This window comes from Pinus tabuliformis, chromosome 2_2, assembly GCF_031772625.1.
Source record: "Pinus tabuliformis cultivar Carrire ecotype Pingquan chromosome 2_2, CPIR1, whole genome shotgun sequence".
NCBI lineage: Eukaryota > Viridiplantae > Streptophyta > Pinopsida > Pinales > Pinaceae > Pinus > Pinus tabuliformis.
This window is the reverse complement of record NC_142300.1, coordinates 604,584,701-604,609,854: the sequence shown is the minus strand read 5'-3', so window position 1 is coordinate 604,609,854 and position 25,154 is coordinate 604,584,701.

Here is a 25,154-nt window from a genome sequence, read left to right as displayed (position 1 = left end):
AGATATGGAAATGTTGGGGTAAAATTTGCTGAAACAAATTGCATATCTGAATTATTTGTGAAAAAATATCGAAATTCAAAAATAAAATCAGCCGAATTGGAGTACGGATGAGGGAGATATCACTTATTTAAAATCAACTCTTTTATTAGAATCTTTTTTTACGGCAGGACAGTTGTAGAGTGAATCTGAATTTGCAGAGTGCCTAGATAGATATTTATATCACATGAGACGATGCAGAATGGTTGTTACATTTCCAAAAACAGGTCATAATAAAGATTCTGAGCAATATTGACTGAACTGTGGCCATTTTAAATTTTCGTCAAAATAAGTGATTTTTTCAAAACCCTCTTCATGGCTTTTAGTATATATATATATATATATATATATATATATATATATATATATATATATATATATATAGGGAAAGATAATGGTCCTACGATTGAAGAATCCATTAAAGATCTTAAGAAAATCTCCCCGAAACATTGGAAAGGTTTAGTATAGCTTCATGTGAAAGATAAAGCTGCCATATGGTGGAGCTCACTTGACAACAAGTTGTACAAACTTTCACATAAAGAATTGGAAAATATCCTTTTGGACAAATGGTCTCATGCTACACAACAGAAGAACAAAACGTAGAAAATGTTATTTTCTAATGATATCTCCTTATTACAAGTTCATGGATTTATTCAGAAGGAGAAGATCATTGTGTCTACCAGTCCTAGTTGCAAGTCAAATTTTATTAATGTTAATTTGGAAAAATAATTGCAAGTTCTAGTAAAACACATTTAAAATGCATAGATTGATAATGAGGATGTTCAAGTTTATAAATATTTGAAGATTGTTATGAACAAGTATGTATTGTATCCATATTTTTATGCTTCAGAGATGGCTAATATGGATGTTGTTTTGGGATACTCTTGGATGGAATCTATTGGTACTATCAATATTAATGTGTAGAAGAAATTCCTAAAGCTCTGGTATAAAAAAAAAAAGAAAAAAGAAAATTACATTGCAGGATATTTCCATCAATAAACAGGTAGAGTCCAAGGATGCTGAAGTAGAAAATGTTACAGGTACTGATACATCAGATGTTGAGTCTATGGTTGAAGTAATACTGGAAGAAAAGCAGCAGTTGCAGACACCACAACGTGTACCAGATACCTATCAGGCTCCATTAGGTGGTGAATTAAATAAAGATACACCATTGGTTAAAACTTCAACATATCACCACCCATATCACCTAGCAATAAAACAACCTACAAGATGGCAACGAATTAGCAACAAGGACAACAAACCTTGCATGACAGATAAAGAGGTGCACCAATCCACCCACAATACATAAACATAGAGGAACCTCTAATATCAACTCCCATCTCAAGCGAGCAAGGCACTCTGGCTAGATCGAGTAATCACCTATCTCTGGGATGGCTAGATGCACGTGCATGGTACTAGTGGACTACTCTTTTGAGTAGATTTTATTATTTGCGTTCTTCTTATGTTTAAGGGGGGTGGAATGTAGTATATGCTCTGATACCACTTGTAATAGATTAGACCTGCAAATATATGAAAATAGAAAATATACCCAATACTACAATTAAACCGAAGACCCAATACAAGAGAAAAATAGATAAACTTCATATTTTTATTAATATCAAACCCTTGAGGTAGGGTAACACCATACAATCACTCTTTAAGGAAGGAGAACGCTCCACAAGCCATATGCTTGCTAATACAATAATATTTGACCTCTCTCAATGGGGAGTCTCTAGCCTCTATATAGGCTTCATACATTCAATGCCATGGGTCTCTCAATACCATATATCTAATACAATGGGCTTATCACATTATTGCTAACTACTTGTGGTCTCTTACATGATGCAGATTAACCACTTTATTTATTAAATATGGTCCATCACATTATTACATTATTCCCTTGGGTACCTCCTTTTGTACCCCATAATATATCCCCTAGGTATACTACATTCCAGCACAACATATTGAAAGCAGACAGGTTGATGGGGCACATATTCAAATATTTTGGGACTTGAAGGTGATCATGTATAAATATGTATTACATGCTAACTTTTATGCATTAGACATGGATGAGGTATATGGTGTTTTGGGTTATCCTTGGATGGATTTAGTTGGTACCATCAATATTAATGTACAAAATAAATACCTGAAGATTTGATATAAAAAGAATAAAATTACCTTGCAAGATATTTCCATTAGAAACTAGGAAGAAAATACGGATGCATAAAAGAAAAATCTAGAGGCATTGACACATCAGATGATGAATCTTTGATGTAATACAACCAAGCACAGACATCAAACCAGATATCGTAAAAAGAACTAGACACCACACAAGAACCAACAGTGGAGGAATTGTAGAAAGATGCACCATCAATTAAAGCTTCATCATATCACCATCTACACCACCTAACAAGACAACCACTAGAAAGGTGGCAATGAATTAGTAGCATGGGAAACAACCCATGGAAGACACACAAATAGGTGCAACAATCCACCCACAACACATCAACACAGAGGAACTATAAGAACCAGCTTCCATCTCAAGTGAGAGAGGCACTAGATAGATCAAGTGTTCACCTTTCTCTTATATGGCTAGATGCACGTTCATGGTACTAAAGGATTAATATTTTTGATGAGCGCCAATATTGAAGCTAGGATGTTGCAACCCTTGTGTTACCAGCTTTACTTATCAACCCGAGGTTCGTACAAACTTGGAGGTGACAGTGCTATATGCACAAGTAAAAGTGAAAGTCTTGCATGTTGTCATTGTTCATCCGGCGAGAGACTCCAGGCCAGACTTCTATAGAGTCAGAAGAAGCTTTATTCTTTGATGGAAGAAGAGAAAATCTATTCTAAGAGAGCTACACTACTGCAGTAATGAAGAAAACAACATGTAATGCTAAATCACACCATATCCTAATTAACCATTTAAACAACTGTGTTAAGCAGAATTGCTAAATCATCACTAACCTAATGCTGCTATCTAAGCTACAGAAGTAAAGAGCATCAAACCATACTAATGTGTAAGTAAGAAAACTAAACTAAATCTTTTTTCACTTTTTTGTTTTTTTTTAAGGCAAAATCAAGTATGCAAATTAATTGTTCTTGTGGATGTGACAGTGGATGGAAGGTGATTGAGGATGGCTAAAAGGCTTATGGAGTGGTTGGATGGTGTGGAAGGGTCCTAGGAGGCTTTTTGTGACTTCCTAGAGGTTCCCCATCAATTCAGCCTCAAAATAGGTCGTTTCAAGAAAACCTACAGGATGTACTAGAAACCTACAGGATGATCCTGTAGGAATTACAGGAAACCTACAAGATATGACCAGGGAAAAATTTAAGAACCCCCCCTAAATTTATAAATATAATAAATCGGCGAATATCCATGGTATATAGGAAAAATGTAAGGCGATTTTATCAATAATATAATATGTATATATAATTTTTTGGCGAATCTCTCACGAGGCATGGCGAATATTTTACTCAATTATAAAATCTTGTAAGATCTTGGCGAGTCTTTCACTAAATAATAAAACTCTGTAAAGTCCTAGTGAATCTTAGCATAGGCTACATGATGGTTTAATTCCCCCATTTAAATAGGCTACATTCCAGGTGAATACCATGGGTCAATACCATATGCCATTTTGGTGAATACCATGGGTCAATACCATGTGCCATTTTTGTTTTTATTAATTCTAATATTAGGGTTAATAATGGTTTTTTGCATGGTATTAATAACAATCTATTCCATGGTATCTGTCCCATAGTATTTTGGCCGTAGGTATCACCTAAATATAACCCATTTTTTGAGTGTCTGTAAAAATAAGGTGACTTATGGAGTAAATATAAAAAAATGTTTTATTTTTTTACCATACCTCTTGTTTATTTATATTTTTATTAATTTACCATACCTCTTTTACAAATATGGTATTTGGCCCATAGGATTCACTTAAATAAAACCTCTTTCTTGAACCTTCGTAAATAGAATGAGGGTTATGGACTAAATATAAAAAGAGGTTTTATTTATTTACGATACGTCTAGTGTATTTATATCTATATTTATTTACCATACATTTTGAGTAAGTATAATTTACCATACCTCCACTTTACTTATATTTTTATTTGTTTACACCCTTACATGTATATAAGGTGACTTATGGAGTAAATATAAAAAAATGTTTCATTTATTTATATTTTTATTAATTCGCCATACCTCTTTTATAAATATGGTATTTGGCCCATAGGATTCACTTAAATAAAACCTATTCTTGAAAATGGGCGGATGGATTCACTTAAATAAAACCTATTCTTGAAAATGGGCGAGTGGAAGGTTGTAAGTCCTAATTTCAAGGGCTAAATTTACCTTTTTTACCCTCTCCCTTAAAATAAGGTGGGCTATTTGAGGTGATTTGTAAAAATTTACTATGATACAAAATATTCGCCCACTAAAAATTTAAAACCCCTTAATTTCGCCAAAGGGCGAACATTCGCCCCTAAAATTATCCTTGGATATGACCTAGAGCTAATTGTGAGGTGTTGGGAAGCTTGGAAAAGGTGTGTGATGAGTGGGATGGGGTGTTAGAAGGTCTAGGAACACTCATAAGTCAATATCCAAGATCCGAGATGGCTAGATTCACTCAATGTATCAAGGAGAATTTTAATGAAAAATGACAAAAAAAACTAGTGAGGGTGATGGTTTAACAAGAGATGGCTAGGGTGGATGAAGTGGAAGGTGGCTGCTAGTGATGAAGTCTAGGTCTCCTCCTGAAGTACCTACTTTTCTTAATACATGTGTGTTTTCCAAGAACTATGCAACAAGATACATTTTCATAAACTAGAAAAGCATGAATTAATTGCCTATATTATGCATGAAGAAAGTGTTGAAGGGAATGAAAGCATGAGAGAGATCTTATTGCAGAAATGGAGTAATGGAAAAAGATGACAATGAAATGAACAAAATTCTAAATCAAGACAAAAAACTCCAAAGATCATGTAAGAACTAGAAATCTGTGTTTTTGAGGCTGTTGAAGGGTCTCTTCCTCAAGTCATGGTCCCAGAGGGAGGAAGTGAGGCCGAGACACCTAATGACAACCTTATGGTGATCCTTTTTTGCCTTGCTAACGTGCTAATTGAAAGAATGCACAAATGGAAGAAAACTAACATACAACAAATCTAATCTACATTGTTGTAATGGAAATGCAGCTACTAAGAAAATGAACAATTAAACTATTAATCTATGCTAGTATACATGTACAATAAAGAGGAGCCTTAGTTGCTAGGGTTGGGCCCTAACCCAAGAGCTTCAGCCCTCTGAGTTAAATCAGTGTTGGCTCAAAACAAAACTCATTTTTATTATCAAAACAATGGATTACCTCAAAAACTGCCACAAGTCTTGCAGCTCGAAAATAGAATAGAGTTTTACAATAAAAAATCTGAATCCTACTGAGGTCCTAGGCCTCTCTACTTATACATTTGAAGTCACCAATGAATTCCTTAAAATTTGGGAGGCTAGGATCCCAAACTCGAGATCAACTGGTGCTTTGTCTTTCACTTGCTCGGTTGCCTTCTAGTCCTCATGATTTGGTTGTTTGCACTCCGAGTTGATGGAGGAATATTTGAATGGAGGGGTAGTAAATGAGGAGGATTTCCCTCCTATAATTCCTCTCCCTTGTCCCATTCAAGTTTTGACCAAGGTCTTTGCAAAACTTCCTTACTTTTATCCTTTAATCCTACATTAAATGCACATTAGACCACAAAGCAAAATATCCAGCTCTAACTCATCTCATAAACAAAATATAGTCAAAAGTATGCAATAACTTATGAGAATAGTTGGTTTGACTAAGCTAGGAGGTGAATTAAGGCCCATATAATTACCCGATGATGAGGCTCATCAATTTTGAGTAGATATTATTATTTATATTCTTCTCATGTTTCATGGTGAAACATGCTTAAGGACGGTGGAATGTATTATACCTAGGGGGAGTAATATGGAGTACAGAGAGTCGTACCCAAGGGAATAATATGATGTAATAATGTAAGGATGATAAATGGGCCATAGTTAATAAATAAAGTGATTAACCCACATTATGCAAGAGACCACAAGTAGTTAGGGAATAATGTGATAATTAGATGTATGGTATTGAGAGACCCATGGACCCACAGTATTGTATGTATGAAGCCTATATAGAGGCTAGAGACTCTCCATTGAGATGTCGAGTATTGTTTTGTATTGTCAAGCATATGGCTTGAGGAGTGTTTTGGTTCCTTAAGGAGTAATTGTATGGTGTTGCTCTACCTCAAGGGTTTTGGTATTAATAAAAAAACATTTTTTGGCATTATATCTCTATCTTTGGAGTTATTTCTCTGTATATTTTTCATTTTAATATATTTGTAGGTTAGATATATTACAAATTCTCTCCATGTGATCCATTGTTGTTGTTGGTAACTTTGGTTACTTTCATAGGGTCCCCTCATTATATACCTCAAATAGTGGAAAAATATTAAAAAATATCCTCAATGAGAGGATTTATAATTAAGTAAAATTATTTTCTTATAATCAACCAATTTATTCCCACCTAAAATGTATCTCCATTTCTAATGTGTCAAGCCAATCATTTCCTAATCAAAGGGAAAGTTGAGATAGTTTTTTTTCCAAATGATTGAGGCATTTACTGATTTTTTGATGGGGTTCCTTACCTAGTCTTTAATAGAGTTTGGGGCCAAGTATTTTTACTTTATTAGCTACACATATAGATGTGACATAGACCAATACCTTGCAGGAGACTCCAAATGTTTTTTTTAGCAAGTGATTTTCAGAACATGAAGATATTATTTTTGAGTCTTAATCCTTGATATTTTTTAATTGCAATTTTCCTCAAATGCCAAAGCCATTCCTATCTTTTGTGCTTCCCCAACTGAAAAAGGTGATAATATAGTTGCTAAATCCACTCTAAGACACCTTCTAGGACCTAGTTGAGGGACATCTAGTATATTGGGGTAGCCTTGGGGATAGATTTAAAAAGAACCAACATTCCACCACATGAGATCCATTTATTGCACTAGGTATTGATTTTTTTTTTCAACCTTGGAAATAAGACATTGTTTTTCATGTCTAAGATAGAAACTAGGTTTTAAATGGAAACTCAGGGTGCTGTAATTAGTGTATATTTTCTAGGTCTCATCTTTCTTATACAAAAGTACGATTGGGCTTCTGCAGGGTGAGGATCTCAATTACATGTGCCATTTTTGGAGTAGCTCTTAGATCTAGTGCGTAAATTCCTCATTTCCAAAAAGATAATGGTGATATATTGACCTATTTAGTAGAGGTGCATCATGGGATATATCGATTGAATGTTTGACCCAACAGTTCAAAGGTACCCTAGTGGGTGAGGAGAATATGTCCTTGTATTTTTTCACAACCTTGTCCACTTAATTTTGCTGCATGGAGAGGCCATGTGTGGAGGCCATGGAAGTGGTCGTGACCTGTAGAGCACTTTAAGAGTGAATAAGGAAGACGAAAATTTTCCAAGGTCAACAAATGAACTTCATACATTTCTTCGTAAAGTCCAAATAAACGACAATGGAAGAGTTACCTATGGTATCATGTATTATTGTCTTCCCAAGGAAATAATAACATTGTGAGGCCTATACTCATATGAAACATGATGATTCCATAAATATGGTTGGCCTAAAAGAAAATCACAAACTTCATGTGGGGAAATATCACAGAATACCTTACCTTTGAAGAGCTTGATGTTGTAGCACAGGAAACATTATTGGTTGGCATGAAGATCTTTCCCTTAGTAGAGTCAGTTGATGGTGTATGGTTGTAAGTGCAATGTTGTCAATATGTCTAATTGTTGGATGAAATTTACTTAGATGAGGTTCTTTTGACTTCTGCTAGTGTATGGGAGCACGCTTCACTCATATCTATGAGTGAAAATGTGCCCACCTTCTTTATTTCTCTGGATTCAATTGGATGGACCACGATTGTAGCAATTGTGGAACTGGGTTTTGCATCAGTTATCCACTTATCCTTGTCTAGATATGATTTTGAATTGGAACCTACACCTAACTTTGATAATTTCAGCTCAACCACCAATATTTTCTTTCAGTGTTATTCATAAGTGTTATGCCAAGGGATCTTATGGAATTGACACCACTTTCCCATGTCTTTCTTTGTCTTCCCATTACAATTCTTTATTTATGGGCTAGAAGGGTTGTCTTTGGGTGCTCCATCCTAGATTTTTCCTTTGTCTTATGGGTTAGGGATTCCTTAACCCTACCTTTGCTATGAGGAATTCACAAATTCAAACTCTCAGTTCTTTTGTTTAAATATCTACTCCATTTTGATAGTATATAAAATTGTCATGCCTAGTGAGGAGATGTTGAGAATCCCCAACTATGTCTAGATGTATCTATGCAGATTGTTGTAATACTTGTGCATAGTATGTCACTTGATGTCTATAACACCAAAATTGGTTCACAACATATGGAATGTATTATGAACTCTAGCATTATTTGGTCCCTCTCCTACCATAGTGTGGTCCATCTCATGAACTAGTCATTGTAGCTTCCAACAAGGCAATAATGTTCCTTAATAACATCCCTGAAAGAGTCAAAAGTGGGTACAATTGAAAACAATGTGGATTATTCAATGGAATTTTTCTCATGTAAAGTCTCCCAACTATCCTTGACATGAAGGAAAACCTTAACGAATGCAAAGGTAATATTTTCTTTATAAAAAAAATACTGATAGAAAAATACCCTTCTAATAAATTTATCCATTTTTTAGAGCATCCACATCTGCCTAACATTCAAATATAAGAAAATAAAAACTAAATTGTACCTTTAAGGGGGTGTAACCAACAAAGTGGCCACTTGACAAAGATGTGTCAGTGATTCACAGCCACCAAAGGATTTAGGAAAAAATACTCATCATCTTGTTCCTTTGTCACATAAGGGCTTCCTTGAGCACTAGTTTAATTATATATCCTACTCCCTTGCATTTATTTTCTTCTACCATGGGAGGCTATTAGGGTCGGTGAGGATGGTCTTGCAAAGGCTCAAGTAGTTTAAGTCCCAACTATTTATACCCTGGACTCATTTGGGATATGAACAAAGAAACAAACAAAGAGCATATCACTATGATACTATTGATATATAATTATGAAGGGAATGAAATTAAATACAAATTTATAACAAAAACATAAAGAGATAGTAAAACTTGACTTCTGTCAATAAATGGAATATGTTAAAACTGTAAAAATGTAGAATGAAACAAACTCACTTGAATATTTGTAGCCTATCTTTGAGAAGAGATGTGATAGCTATGTTCATTTTTTGGAGTGCATTATAATGAGGAAAAATGGTCATTTATAAAAAAAAGAAGCAGTGGGAAACAATAAACATCCAAAACCTAACCTAAGAGAAGGAACACACAAAAATATTTGGGCCTTGATGGTGCTAGTTGCTATGCAAACTTCATGGGGTCATAACTTTTGTATATGATCTCATTTTGGTGCATTTTATAGCCCATTGGAAAGGTCTATACAAGAAGTACAATTTGGAATAGGCATATACACAAGCCTATGCTTATTTCTTGGTCCCTACCAAAAAAAATAAAATTAGGGCCTCAAAATAAATCCAAAAGTCCGAGACCCAAAAAAATATAGAAAAATGGACAAGATAGAGAACTATGCTCTAATCTAGTGGAATAGATGGCTGGCTACCAATATCCTCCTAGACTAGTCCCCCCGCCTTAGGAAGAAAAGGTATTCAGTGCATTGAGTGTCCCCATCATATTGAGAAAATTTTGCTGAACTTGGACTAGGGTGAGCCATTTTCTTTAGTGTAGGGGTGCCCTGCTTTGAAAATACGATAAAGTTGTATCCTCTATTGGTTTCTATTAACTATTGAAAATTTGTGTCGCTACGGTAAACCTTTTTTCATGGAAAATTTTGAAGGAAAATTTATATTTTTTTATCGTAAATGTCGTCCTAATGAGATCCAAAAGTCGGTGCCATTAGGGCTAATTAGGTTACATAGATCACATATAAAAGAGGCCTCTTTGGCATTCATTCATACAACATCAGAACACAAGTTTGATCTGTAACTTCAAGAAGATATACCACACATGTAAAGGAAGAGAAAAAAAATATTTTGAACTATGTTGAATTTACTCTTAGAGTTATGTTGATCATATTTGTCTTGGGCATCATAAATTTTGTTTGACCTTCTGTTTTGCATCATCTTGAAGGTTGAACACTTCAAAAATTTGTTGATTCTCGCTAACTATGATTCTCACCCTCTCATTAGATGTTTACCTGGGTTGAATGAGTGACTTGACTATGGGTTTGGATGAGCTTCTGTGAAAAACGCATTGAATTTTCTGTGGATACTTTAGTGCTAAATTTTGACCTCTAGTTGTAGTGACCTCAGGCCTGAATTTTGGCTTTATTGTGTAGACTAATACGATTTACTTGGAGCTGATCTTCCTCTCTCTGTTGACTAAATATGACTCGTATTTTTCATTGAGTACATATTTGTATTTTTTGGATAATTTGATGTACTTTTGATGGACACAATCTCTCTCTCATAAGGAAAGAATTTTTGGGTTTTCCCCTTGTGGAATTTTCCCTGTATGTGAGCCTAATCTTGGTATCTCTGGTTTTTATCTTATTGTTCATTGTCTAATGTGATATTTATTTATTGCTCTTATTGAAGAATTGAATGGTTTAATTTTTTTCATGTATAGATACTTGTTGATTAAAATATAAAGAAGGAACTGATTTCATTAATAGAAGAAGTTATCAATTGTGAAAAATTACTCTAGCCCTAGATACACTAGAATTTTAACATGGTATCAGAGCTTTGGTGAAGAAAAAACAAAAAATAAATCATCTTGAAAAGAACTTGAAGGGAATCTAAAAGGTACTTTAAGTAGTTTTTAGTTTTTTCCTCTATTTTGACTGGCAGTCTTCATTATGAAGATTGAAATCAAGCTTGAAGGAGTTACTAACTACATGGAATGGAAGGAAAGGGTTGAAATCATTCTGGAAAGGAACAAGGTTTTGATAATTGTTACAGGAAAATTTACTGAACCATTTGTTCAAGTAGGAAAGGAGAAGTTTCATGAAGATGATATTTTGGAAAGCAACATTATATTGGATTTTGTTAAGGATAATTTGATTCCCTATATTTTTGAACATAAGACTAAAAAATCTATGTATGATGCTACCATTGGACTGTATACCATTAATAATGTGAATCAATCCATCAATTTAAGAGGAGAACTTTGTAATATAAATATGATAAAGAATGACAAGTGGCATCATATTTTTTCAAGATATCTCAAATTAGAGACCAACTAAAATCCATTGATGAAGAAGTATTCGATAATGAGTTGGTAGTTGTTGCCTTGGGTGATCTTCCTAGACCTTTGGATTCATTTGCATCAGGTATCAGTGAAAGGGAAAATGCTCCAACTTTTGACAAGTTATGGGAAGCATGTACTCAAGAATATTCAAGATTATTTTCTAGAGGAGACATTAAAGATCCAAGTATAGAAGAATTCACAACTCATGTGAATGGAAATAATAAGAAACCAAATTTTCACAAGTTTCAAAGAAATTTTGCAAAAAGACAATGCCCCATATCTACTTCAAAGAAGGAATGTACTTCACAAATAAGGCTCCCTCCTCCCTCTCAAGATAAAATATATGGAAGAGATGGAAAATATAAAAAATATCTATCAAATGTTCAATGCTTTCATTGTCAAGCTTATGGTCACTATCAAGCTTAGTCTCCTCAAAAGAATCGAAGAGATGACTATGAAAGAAATGATGATTGTAAAAGAAGAGGAAGGAACCATGGATTTGTTGATCTAAGGAGCCATATTCAAAGAGGAGGTATAGAAGATGTGATTTTGAATCTAAATACTCATTTATTTTTTCTCTTATAGGTTCCGTTGAAAATCATGATGAAATTTGGCTTGTGGACTGTGGTGCTTCTAGGCACATGACCATAAACCATGATTACCTATTTGAATTGAACGAAAATAAGTTTACTCAAAATCTTGAGATTGAATATAATGGAAAATATGAATGTAAAGGAATAGGTACGTCATCCTTTTAGTTAGAATCCAGAGGTAATGAATCTATTACAATATTTTATATGTTCCTGGTTTGAAGAAAAATATGTTTTCCATAGCATCACTTGAAGAAAAAGGTTATAGAGTTAATTTTGTTGATGGTAAAGTCTTAGTATGGAAGAAAAATGCATATTTTGAAATTGCTAGTCATTTGGGTACTAATTGGAGGATTATTATATCATCCCCTTGGTCACTTAAGTCAAGCTCTTCTACAAAACACTACTAAAAATAGTAAGATTTGGCATTGAAGGTACACTCATATGCACTAGAAAGCTTTGGGAAGATTGATTTTTTTTGTTAAAAGTGTACCTGAACTTAAAGTATACCATAATGGGGTATGAAAAGGATGTTCCATTGGGAAAAATGTTAGAGGAAGATGCACTAGCAGGGATAATAGATCCAAAGGAATATTAGATCTTGTACATTCAAATGGTTATGGGTCCATGACTGATAAAACCTTAGGTGGATGATTGTACTATCTATCTTTCATTGATGACTATTCTCGTGAAACATGGATATAACTCTTGAAGACTAAGGATCAAATATTTGATAAGTTTCATGAGTTGAAGGCACATAGTGAAAATTCTATAGGAAAGGAATCAAGACTTTAAGGTATGATAATGATGATAAGTATGTATCAAATGAATTGATTGATTTCTGTGGGGATGCTGGAATTAAGGTGAATTTGATAGTTCCCTATTATCGTGAACAAAATGGAACCGCAGAGAGAAACAACAAAACTATATTGGAAGTTATCAAAGCCATGGTTCATGACCAAGAATTACCTATGTTTCTTTGGGGAGAAGTTGCAAGGGTTGTTGTCTATGTTCAAAATTGGTGCCCACATTGAATTTTTTATTACGAGACTCCTGAAGAAATATTTATAGGTGAGAGACCAAATGTTGAGCATTTAAGAATCTTTTGTTGTCCTATTTTTGTTCATGTTCCCAAAGAGAACAGGAATATGTTGGAACCATTTGAGAAGAAGGGAACCTTTGTTGGTTACAGTGAGAAATCAAAGGCCTCTAGGATCTATATTACATGGTAATGATATATTGAGACTTGCAGGGATGTTATTTTGTTGAGGATGTTCTATTATGGAAGTCCAATGGTTCACACTTGTAGATGAGACAAGAAAGAGACCTTCCTAGTTAGAGGAAACATTGAAGGAAGCTAAAGTTCAAGTTATGGCTTGTGGAAATTTAAGGGAAATCAAGAATCCAAATAAGTATCCTGGATATACAACCTTGATGTGTAAGATCATTGAGTCCAAACCATATTCCTATGAAGAAGTTGTTAAAGAAAAAGTATGGAAAGAAGAAATCACCAAAGAATATCAATCATTATTGAAAAATTATGTTTGGGAAATTGTGCCTAAACCTAAGGGAAAATCTGTTATTTCTTAAAAATGGATCTACAAGATAAAATATGTTTTTGATGGAAGTGTTGAAAAATACAAGGCTAGATTTGTGGCTTGTGGATTCTCTGAGAAAGAGGGAGAGGATTATGAAGACACTTTTTCTTCCATTACCAGGTATGCATCTATTAGATAGGTTATTTCTCTTGTATTTATTGTAGGTTTGGAGTTGCATCAAATGGATATCAAAACATCGTTTTTGAATGGGGTCATTGTAGAAGAAGTCTATATTGAACAACCTGAAGTGTTTGAGGTCCATGATAGAGAGACACATGTTTGTAAGTTGAAGAAGGCCCTATATGGCTTGAAGCAAGGACCTTGCACATGGTACTCCCTCATTGATGGTTATCTAATTAGTCTTGGCTTCAAGAAGAGCGATGCTGATCTGAATTTATATTTCAAGGTGGTTAAAGGTGAACCCATGATATTACTATTGTATGTAGATGATTTATTTTTGATAGGAGAAGAAGTACTAATTGTTTAGTTCAAGAAGCAGTTGGTTTCCAAATTTGAAATCAAGGATCTTGGCCTCATGCATTACTATGTGGGATTGGAAAATTGGCAAAAACCCGATTGGATGTTTGTAAGCCAAGGAAAGTACATTGTTACTATTCTTAAGATATTTGGCATGATGGAATGCAAGCCCATGGTCACTCATATGCTGATGAATTTGAAGAAGATTCAGGATAGTGAGTATGATTTGTTTGATCCTACTATGTATCACAAGTTTATTGGATCACTGAATTATCTTGTGAACACCAAGCCTGATATTTGTTATCCGGTGAATACATTGAGCCAATTTTTGGTTGAACCTCGACGTGTACATTGGGTTGTAGCTAAACACATATTCAGATACTTGCAAGGACGTACCTTTGAGTATGGTTTGTTGTATGCTTCTAATGATGATCAACAACTATTTCATTTCTTCGATGCTCATTGGGATGGTAGCTATGATGATATAAAGAGCACCTATGGATATTGTTTTAGCCTAGGCTTCGCTATGGTTTCTTGGTATAGAAGTGTTGTAGCGGCTACAACCGCCCTCCAAAGTTTTGGCTTGCACCAATTTTAGAGCATCCCTTGAGAGTTTCACTTGATGACTGCACACACTCAGGTTCACTCCCTGAGCTCGTGTGAGTATTTGGATATGCCTTGCTTGTTAATTTCATTCGAGTTTCTACATGCTAGTGTTTAAGTCATGCTTGTGACCATGTTCTAGTTATGCTCAAAGTCTTCGCTTTGTATGTGCTTTTTGTATTCAATATGAAAGCATCTGCCGCACTCACACACTGAGTCACATTCACTATTGTGCAAGCATCATCTTGATCAATGAATGGTCAATCACGAGTGTCGCACTTATCACTTGCACTGTCGGCCAGTCATGTTGAACATGTGCATCTGTATGGTTTGGGTAATTCAGTCATCAAGGCATGTGAGTGTGTGTTCGTATGATCACTTATGCATCTTTCGATTGTTCACACATTTAGTCATTCTTGCTGAATTTATGATGACCAGACTCCCGCCTAACAGCCAAACCATCACCCCTCTTTTGACTCGATTGACTATCAACCAGAATAGCGCAGAAGCACCAAGCTAATCTTTTCAGGTTGCGTTGCCCGCAAGTAATTCAATCAACCCTTATGTTGGCCACCGAGACAGTCGAACCCGACAGTCACCCTAGGGATGACTCCCCTAAACAATTGCACAGAGGCCACTAACCTTACTCACTCATATGACTGAGTAAATTGCGTGGACAGACCAGTCAGACACCAAGTGCCTGTCCTTGTCTCCCTCAGAAAATTGTGTAGTTTTCCTAGTCAGTCATCCTGACAGTCAACCCACTGCTCATATTAGAATTTGTGTAGTTTCATGAGCAGGCCTTCTGCTGCCCAGCAGTCAACTCAGCTTAGAAATTATGTAAAGATGATCAGCAGGCCGACCTCCCAGCCTCATTACAGTTTCCCCTACCAGGAGCTACCAGCAGCAGACTGCCAGTTCCCTTAAGGAATTGTGCAGTTTCTGTTGCAAGTGGCTGAGCAGCCAACTGCTAGTTCACTTTGGGAATTGCACATTTTTGGTTTCCAGTGACCCCAACAGCTAGCTATCAGTTCCCTTTTGGAATTGCATAATTTTGGTTGCCAGCCTCCCGGGAAGTTCCCCCAAAAAATTGCGCAATCCCTGCCTGCTGACCCTCCTCATAGCCTGACTTGTTCCTGTAGAAAATTATGCAATTTTGGCCTTCTGCCCTGCTGCCCGCTTGTTCTATAAACTGTGCAGATCTTGCCTACCTTTCATTCCTGTAGCCCAAACTGTCCTTCCCAAAATTTGTGCAATTTTGTCTCCCAGTCGAGCCAGACCTCACAGACAGTCACTCTTGACTCAGATTGCCCGCATTCATCACTCAGTGACTCTTGCGAAATTTTCATTAGCAGTCCCCGGAGCCATCATCCCACCTTGCAACCTTGTTGCCTCTCCCAGTCACCTGCATTCAAAATGATCATGTGTCATGGTAGACTAGGAGGTTTCGGATTTGATGGCGTCTCGTCATGAGTGACTAGAAGTACAGGTACACCAACCAACATGGCAAGACGACCAATGGGATGAATGAAGGGAGCACATTTAGAAGTACAGGTTCACTAATGGATGAACGAATGATGCATGCAAAACGGGCGAATAGACAAAAAGGCACCTTCGCGAACATATGAGCCTCTCAAGCCTTCCAACATGCAAGCGAGGAACAACATGCTAAAGCTTCATTAAGCGAACCAAAGACCATTGAAGACTTCACGCACTTCACCATGCGGAGTTGAAGTTGTGATAAAACATGAAGACACTCATCACCTAGTAGCACTGAAGCTTGACATGCACTTCAGCAACAACATGAATGTACCAGCATTGTCATGTCGAGTAATGTCACCCACATCTCTACTATGAACTAGGTTTTCAATTAATGTAATGTAACATGGAAGTCCAAGAGACCCACTTGTTGAACAAGGAGTCATGTAAGTCAAAAAATCATGGAAGTCAAATGGTCATGAGGGTATCCAAACAACCACAAGGGTCAGTTTCACCCTTGGCTATAAATACCCCCTCAGTTGTACATGCAAGGGAATTTTTCAGCTCAGCTCCTCCCACATAGCCAAGAGAGTTTGTAATCTTTTCCTTGAGGAGTAAGTAGTGGCTCCAACACCCTGCACTCAGGGTTAGTGATGTATGGTGTAACGATGTGTCTTGGAACTTTCACTTAATTTAGAAGCCTGTTAACAGGCCAACACGTTTTCAGACATGTATTGTATATGTTGTAACACTAATCTTTAATACTTGTAATGCATGTTGTTTTAACCTGTGTTCTACATCTGAACTATTTCACTTGTTGTAATACATAATCTATTAATGGAAATGTGTTGTATCTGTTGTTAACGCTATCTTGCCCGTGTAGACTTCTCTCCTGGACATTAGACAAACCTTTCACATGAAACTTGCAGTAACAACTGTTGCACTCGTTTGGACTCATCTGTTGAGTGTTGTACATGTTATCTTACCTCTTATGTTGTGACTGTCGCATCCATGTGGACTTCTCCTACAGAAGTTGTGCACGTTCTGTTGTGTTGTGTGTTCCTAGTCTAGTTGGGACTACATCCCAACCAACTTGGGACTCACTTTGACCCTCTCCCTTTACAGTGAAAGAACCATTGACAAGAGAACACTAGCACTCACCAGGCACGTGAACCTCACTTCTCAAAGGCAAAGCAAATCACTCTTCTGTGCTGACAAGCAAGAGTTGAGACAAATCCTTAAGACAATAACAACCACGCCATCATACCGAATGGGAATCCCACACCAAACAGTGTGAGTTCTAGTTGTGACTTCATACCGGGGTGATCCCTTGAATGTTGGCGGGTCCAACACCGTCAACATTTTTGGCGCTAGAAGGAGGGTAGCTAGTTGTATATGGTTGAAATTCCCCTCAAAATCATTCATCAACCATCTATTCAAGGCAGTATCTCTCACTTCCTCTAACCCATGCGCGACTCTGTAGTTGGCCACTGCTCACCTTCCAGAATTGAACACAAGATTCCATATCATCACCTTCTCTCTATTTGTCCCATTACTCGAAAGTTCGAGAAAGTAGTCAAACTGATCCTAGGCATACAATATCTTCCATACGTATCAAATAAGTCCAAATCCACTCCCACCAGAGTTGTTGTATCATCGGTAGAAGAAGCAGCATTTTCCACACCTGAAGGTCTGGTAGAAGCTATTGAAGATGGACAGGAGCCTCTGGTCTTCCAGCAAGGTGAACAAGACACTCTTGTGATCTTGGGATCAAACTACAATATAAAAGGCATAGGGGAAGGCAGCGGAGGAGGCGGAGGCAGAGACGAACCAATAGACTCAGATCCGAAACCATCAGACTCCGAAGGAGAGGAAGAGGACAAAGAATAAGAAGAGATGGATGACCCAAATCTTGAATGGATGACTCAAGAACCATTGGCTCCCCGGCTATCATGCACAAGATGCTAAAGTTAGCGGAGAGAGTGAACATCAAGTTCAACCTTGACAACACGACAAAGGGAGAAGACTACTTAGACAACTTCTACGAATAACTACAGACCCTTGAGGTACATTATGATGATGTAGCATGTAGATTGTTCCCATGTGCTTTGGACAGCCATGCAACTGATTGGTATCACAACCTTCCACCCAACTCGATACAAAACTAGGGTGCTTTCAAATGTATGTTCCTTGAAAAGTTTGTTGATGACAAGACCCCAACCATGCTACTCAAAGAATTGGGAAGCCTGAAGATTGAGGGAAAAGAGAAAGTGAAAGACTTCCATTAGAGGTTTACACGTATTTTGAATAATTTTGTAGCGAACACTAAACCTAATGACTCCATCACTATTGACTATTACACGTTGGCACTGCCAACCACCATTGCACAGTTCGTCAAGCGAGCTGTGAAGGCAACATGCTTGGAAAGTTTACGAAGAGGCTATTGCTATTGAAAAGGACTTGCTTGCAATCAGAGTCACCAAGTATGATAAATCAACGAAAGTCTCCAAGGATGCGACCAGGAAGCCCCAAGCAACGACCAGTAAGGGTAGAGACAAGGAAGCAACTGATATTGAGTCCCTCACTCACCTTGTCAAGGACTTGACCACCGAAATGTCCGAACTCAAGCAAAAGAAAATGGACACATTCACAATAAGTCATCTACCTAGACAGAGATATGAAAACGATTCATCAACTAGCTCATCAAGCAAAAACCGGTTTGCTTCCAAAATTGTGCAGAATCCTGTTTTATAACTCGATCAGTGCATAGATCCTACGTTCTATTCCTTCTACAAAGAGTATCACCCCGAGAACTCTTTTTCAGGTTGGAAGTGAGTCATTAGCTATATATGCAAGCATACACTTGATGCGGAAAAAATATACAAGAGTAGCTGGAAGACACTGACGATGACGAAGAGGCTACACTTGATTAAACATCAAGTGCTGGGCATGTGGTGAATGCATATCAATTCTCGTAAGTAATGTCAAAGATGAACGTCGAGAAGTAGCCCCAAAATAAAAATGATCGTTACAATCTTATAAGTAAAGGGGCTCCCCCTACACTTGGGGAAATGCAAGAGAAGGTGAGACTGTTGATAAACAAGGTAAATCCACCAGCTGCCCCAAGGTAGAAAACACAAAGAAATTCTGGGAAGACAATGACGGATAAGACTACATCGATGAGCAATAGCTTGCAAAACACCCTGCTGGACAACATAGACATCCGTTCCACCCTAGACACCACGGTAAGTCTACCACCTCTGGACTACAACATTATTGAAGATATGAAGAAAACTCGAGTGAACATCGGTTTGTTTGAGTTAGCTAAGGTATATAGTCAATGATATATCCTACTGCACGCAATGGGATAGACATCAACGGACAACACATCCTCCACCAGTAAGGGAGCAGGCACACCTCCTGGATCATTATCCATGGTGCTCAATACACTCCAGATGGAAGAAGCAAACTCAAGTTGCCCTCCATTCCTACTCTCATTTGATGTCTTTAACTACAATGTTCACAACTACCTAGTTGATTTTGGCATGGCATCAAATGTCATGCCACTCTCCATTTGCTAAGAGGATTAATGCACAATGGAGCGAAACATCCGCGAGAATCATCCAACTTGATCGAACATCAGCACCAACCATTGATGAACCGCAAGACTTGATCATCCGACTATCCCATGACAGTCGAGTCCACCATTACATCAACATAGTTGTTGTGGACATACTGGAAGCATATGACCTGCTACTCAATATAGACTGGTCCAACAAGCTAGATCGATATTTTTCTACAGACTGGTCTCACATGTGGCTTTCGTACAAGGGCAAATGCAACGAAATCTAGGTGTTATCTGAGAGGTATATGAAACACAATGTCACTCCCCTTAATGGTGAGAACGAATCGTTGGAATTTGAAGAACTCATGTTTGGCAACTGCCTCCTGGAAAAAACATTGGAGTGTTATCCTACACGGCCAACTCCAACTTCATCATACATGCAGCGGGGACTCCCTCCTTTCCCAACTGATGGTAATGAAACTTGTACAGTTTATTTTTCTAATAGTAGCAGTAGTAGCAGCAACAATAGTAACAATAGTAACAATAGTACTAGCATGCCAAATGGTCCATGTATAGACGAGTTGTGGGCCATCAATCTTGACGAATTGAAAACACATGATGGCTCAAGCACCGAGTGTATCTCAGTCGTCCAAAACAATGGACAATGCATGATTTTGAGCTACTTGAAGTTTGGACGCATAAACAACAATGTTGAGTATGAAGCTATCATGTTGAACATACAACAGACCACCGCTACGAATGAGCAAATCAGCCTAGGAACCTATCATAATCTGAAGATGGAAAATCTTGGTGCAAGCTACACACCGCAGTAGTGACAAATCTTTGATCACTTTACCAAACAATACCAGGATGGGTCTGCACGAGTAAGTACACACTACACATGAGCAATCCAACGTTATATTCCATGTAAAGGAGGAGTCAAGAAATTGCAGCACAAACAAGGTAACACATACATGTTGTTTGCACTCCTTTTACATAAAAAATTGATTAACATTTTGGGTGATTGGAATACTTGCAAAGTTTGTCATCATACTTGGTTTGCCAGTTTAAATCCTGAACGTAAGCAAACCGAGAAAATACGCCTATGCATTGAATTCAAAAACTTGAACCTTTCCCATAATAAAAACAACTACCCCGTGCCATCATTCGAGCCCATGTTTCACGCAGTACATGAAATAATGGTGTTTTCTTCACTTGAAGGTCTTCTGGAAATCCACCAGGTTCCGGTGGCAGAGCCTGGTGGACTTGCACTAGTCTACGAGAAACTTGGCCCACACATGTATCATTTGTAATCATTGGGTAGGAGGATTGACAACCTCCTTGCCAATGGCCAAGATCTTAGACATTATTTTTAGTAGGTCAGTATGCGCCTATGCCATGTACATAGTCTTCTTGCTGTATGTTGTTTTCATTTAGTTTGTTCTGCTTATTATATTTGTTTATGATTTGTTTATTTCTTCTTACTATTTGTATTCACATGCATTTTTTTTTTTTGATATATTACTATTTTTATTTATGGAAACAAGTGTTTCCAACTACTACGTTCTAGCTTTTGAATAGAGTATGTCATTGAAATTTGAGGAAACTCGTGACACTACATCACTTGACTAGTCTTGATCCAGGTGGATATTGGTGGCCACCTGCCAAGTCCACCTGGACCCCCACCATTGTTCCTCTCAACATTTTCAGTTTCCTTAACTATAGCGCAATTTACTATTTTTAGCAGTTTTTCGGGTCCTAAACTTCCGGAGCCATTTTGAGGCCCTAAACGAAATTTTTTGGGAAATCTAGCTCCACGATCTTTTAGATAAAAAATCATCTTTTTCGTTGTAGTCCTTAGAGAGATCTTTCCAACAGGCTATCATGCGTGTAAAACGGAGATCGTATGCCAAAGTTACGACCTCGGGAAGTTGATGTACCAATAACCCAAACGAGGCCCATAGTTTGGCGTTTCATCTTCTAGGGTTAGGTTTTGGAATGTTAAGGGTTTTCCATTGTTTCTCAACAATAAATAGGCCTTCGAGCCTCATTGTAAGACAGTTCAGAGGCACGTAGCCGACACATCTCTCCTCAGAGATAAGCTACCATCGCCCTAGCTAGGTTATTTCTATTTCTATTTGTAAGCATATTTAAGTATTTTACAGTAATGAAATGAAGTATTATTTGCGCTGCATATCTGTCTTTATGGTTATCTCTATATTTTATTGCGTTCCTGTTTAAATCCGGATCAAGCCTTGTGTCTGCCTTATTTGTGCTTGGTTGTAACCTTTGCCCAATGAAGTCTTGATGGAAAATACGAACCGTCTGCAAGGGAAGTTTCAGTCCAACTGTGAACTTGTGTCCATACTGGGAAGCCCCATGCATGTACTCAACCTTTTGCTCTGTGTGTTCAATCTCATCCAACTAGTAGAAATAGAGAAGGGGAAATCTAAACGAGTAAACTTATGTTATAGGTCTTACATGCTTCTCCAAAGTAACAACCTCTTCTGCTCTCAATAAGTCGGGATCCCTCTTCCACCCCAAAAATAAATAAGTTCCTATCCACAATCCTCTTAAAAAGTACAAAGGCGAAAGAGGAGAAAGGCTTCTTGCACAGATAGGTGAATCATGCCACTCCACCAGGGTACTGACCAAGCTCACTGGCAGTGGAGCAATGTGTGTGTTCTTGCGTGACTCTGCCGGGGTACTCTCTAGGCCCGCTGGTAGCAAAGAAACACCAAAGATGAAAAATTATACTTTGAAAATCTTCAACTGGCGAACTAAACTACCCTTCTTGGATTCAAAACACTGAGATCTAAGATGAACTTTTGATTGTGTTTGATTGAGTCGGCAAAGGGTGAACCATGTATGTCCATGGGGTAAGTGGGGAAACTAAAGTAAGCCGCACAATGATTCAATACTCCCTGAAAGAATAAAGCCCTCTGCTAGCAATGAATCGAAATAAAGAAGACAGAGTTATACCAATGTGTCGCCAAGTGTTGTAGCGGCTACAACCACCCTCTAAAATTTTGGCCTACACCGATTTTGGAGCCTCTCTGAGAGTTTCACTTAATGACTGCAAACACTTGGGTTCACTCCATGAGATCGTGTGAGACTTGGCATCTGCCTTCCTTGTTCATTTCATTCGAGTTTCTGCATGAGGGTGTCTAAGTCATTCTTGCAACCATGTTCTGGTTATGCTTAAAGTCTTCGCTTTGTATGTGTTTGTTGTGTTCGCTATGAAAGTATCTCTCACACTCACACATGGAGTCACATTCATTGTCACACAAGCGTCATCTTGATCAATGAACGGTCAATCACGAGTGTCGTGGTTGTCACTTGCACCGTCGGTCATTTATGTTGAACATGTGTGTCTGGATGGTTTGGGTCGTTTTGTCATCAAGTCATGTGAGTGTGTGTTCGTATGATCACCTATGCATCTTTCGATCGTTCACACACTTAGTCATTCTTGCTGAAGTTCTAACAATCAGTCTCCCCTCTGACAACCGAACCATCACCCCGCTTTCGACTCGATCGACTATTAACTAGAACAACGCAGAAGCACCAAGCTAGTCTTTTGAAGGTATGCTTCCAACAATCAATTCAATTAACCATCATGCTGGCCACTTGGATAGTCAGACCCAATAGTCACCCTGAGGCTGACTCCCCTTAAAAGTTGCGTAGAGGTAACTGACCTTACTCACTTAGCTAACTAAGGAAATTACGCAGACAAGCCTGACAGACACCAAGTATCCATCCCTGTCTCCCTCAGAAAATTGTGTAGTTTTCCTAGTTGGTCATCCTGCTAGTCAATCCACTGCTCATCTCAGAAATTGTGCAGTTTCAAGAGCAGACCTTCTACTTCCAAGCAGTCTACTCAGCTCAGAAATTGTACAGAGATGATCAGAAGGATGGCCTCCTGGCCTCAGTGCCGTTTCCCCTCCCAGCAGCTCCCAGTTCCCTTCAGGAATTGTGCAGTTTCTGCTTCCAATGGCTAAGCAGCCAATTGCCAATTCCCTCTGGGAATTGCGTAATTTTGGCTACCAGTGACCCCAACAACCAACTACTAGTTCCCTTTGGGAATTGCGTAGTTTTGGCTACCAGCCTCCCGGGCAATTCCCCCCAAAAATTGCACAATCCCTCACTACTGACTCTCCTCACAGCTTGACCTGTTCCTCTAAAAAATTGCACAATTTTGGCCTTCTAGCCATACTGCTTGCTCGTTCTAGAAACTACGCAGATCCTTCCTACCTTGCCTTCCTACTTCCCAGACTATCCTTCACAAAATTTCCACAATTTTGTCTCCCAGCCGAAACAGACATCGCAGATAGTCTCTGTCGACTTAGATTTCCCATTTTCATCACTAAGTGACTCTTGCACAGTTTTCTTCAATAGTCACCGTAGCCATCATCCCGCTTCACAACCCTGTTGCCTCTCCTGGTCACCTGCTTCCGAAATGATCATGTGTCATGGTAGAATAGGAGGTTTTGGATTTGATGTCGTCTCATCATGAGTGACTGCAAGTACAGGTACACGAACCAACATGGCAAGACGATGAATGGGATGAATGAAGGGAGCACATGTAGAAGTACAGGTTCACCAATGGTCGAACGAATGATGCATGCGAAATGGATGAACAGACGAACATGCACCTTCGCGAACATATGAGCCTGTCAAGCCTTCCAACATGCAAGCAAGGAACAACATGCTAAAGCTTCATCAAGTGAACCAAAGAACATCAAAGACTCCATCCACTTCGCCATGTGGAGGTGAAGCTATGATACACCATGAAGGCACCCATCACCCAACAACACTGAAGCTCGACCTGCACTTCAGAAACAGCACGAATGTACCAGCATTGTCATGTCGAGTCATATCATGATTCATGTTGCCCACATTTGTACTATGGGCTATGTTGTCAATCAATGTAATGTAATACGGAAGTCCAAGAGACCCACTTGTTGAATAAAGAGTCATGTAAGTCAAAAAATCATGGAAATCAAACTGTCATGAGGGTAGTCGAATAGCCACAAGGGTCAGTTTAGCCCTTGGCTATAAATACCCCCTCATTTGTACATGCAAGGTAATTTTTCAGCTCAGCTCCTCCCACATAGCCAAAGAAGACTGTAATCTTTTATTTGAGGAGTAATTAGTAGCTCCAATGCCCCGCACTCAGGGTTAGTGACGTATGGTTTAGCGATGTGTCTTGGAACTTTTTCTTAATTTAGAAGCCTGTTAATAGGCCAACACGTTTTCAAACATGTATTATATATGTTGTAAGAATAATCTTTAACACGTGTAATGCATGTTTCTTTAACCTATGTTCTACATCTGAACTATTTCACTTGTTGTAATACATAATCACTTAATGGAAATGTGTTGTATATGATGTTAAAGTTGTCTCACCCATGTAGAGTTCTCTCCCGGACATT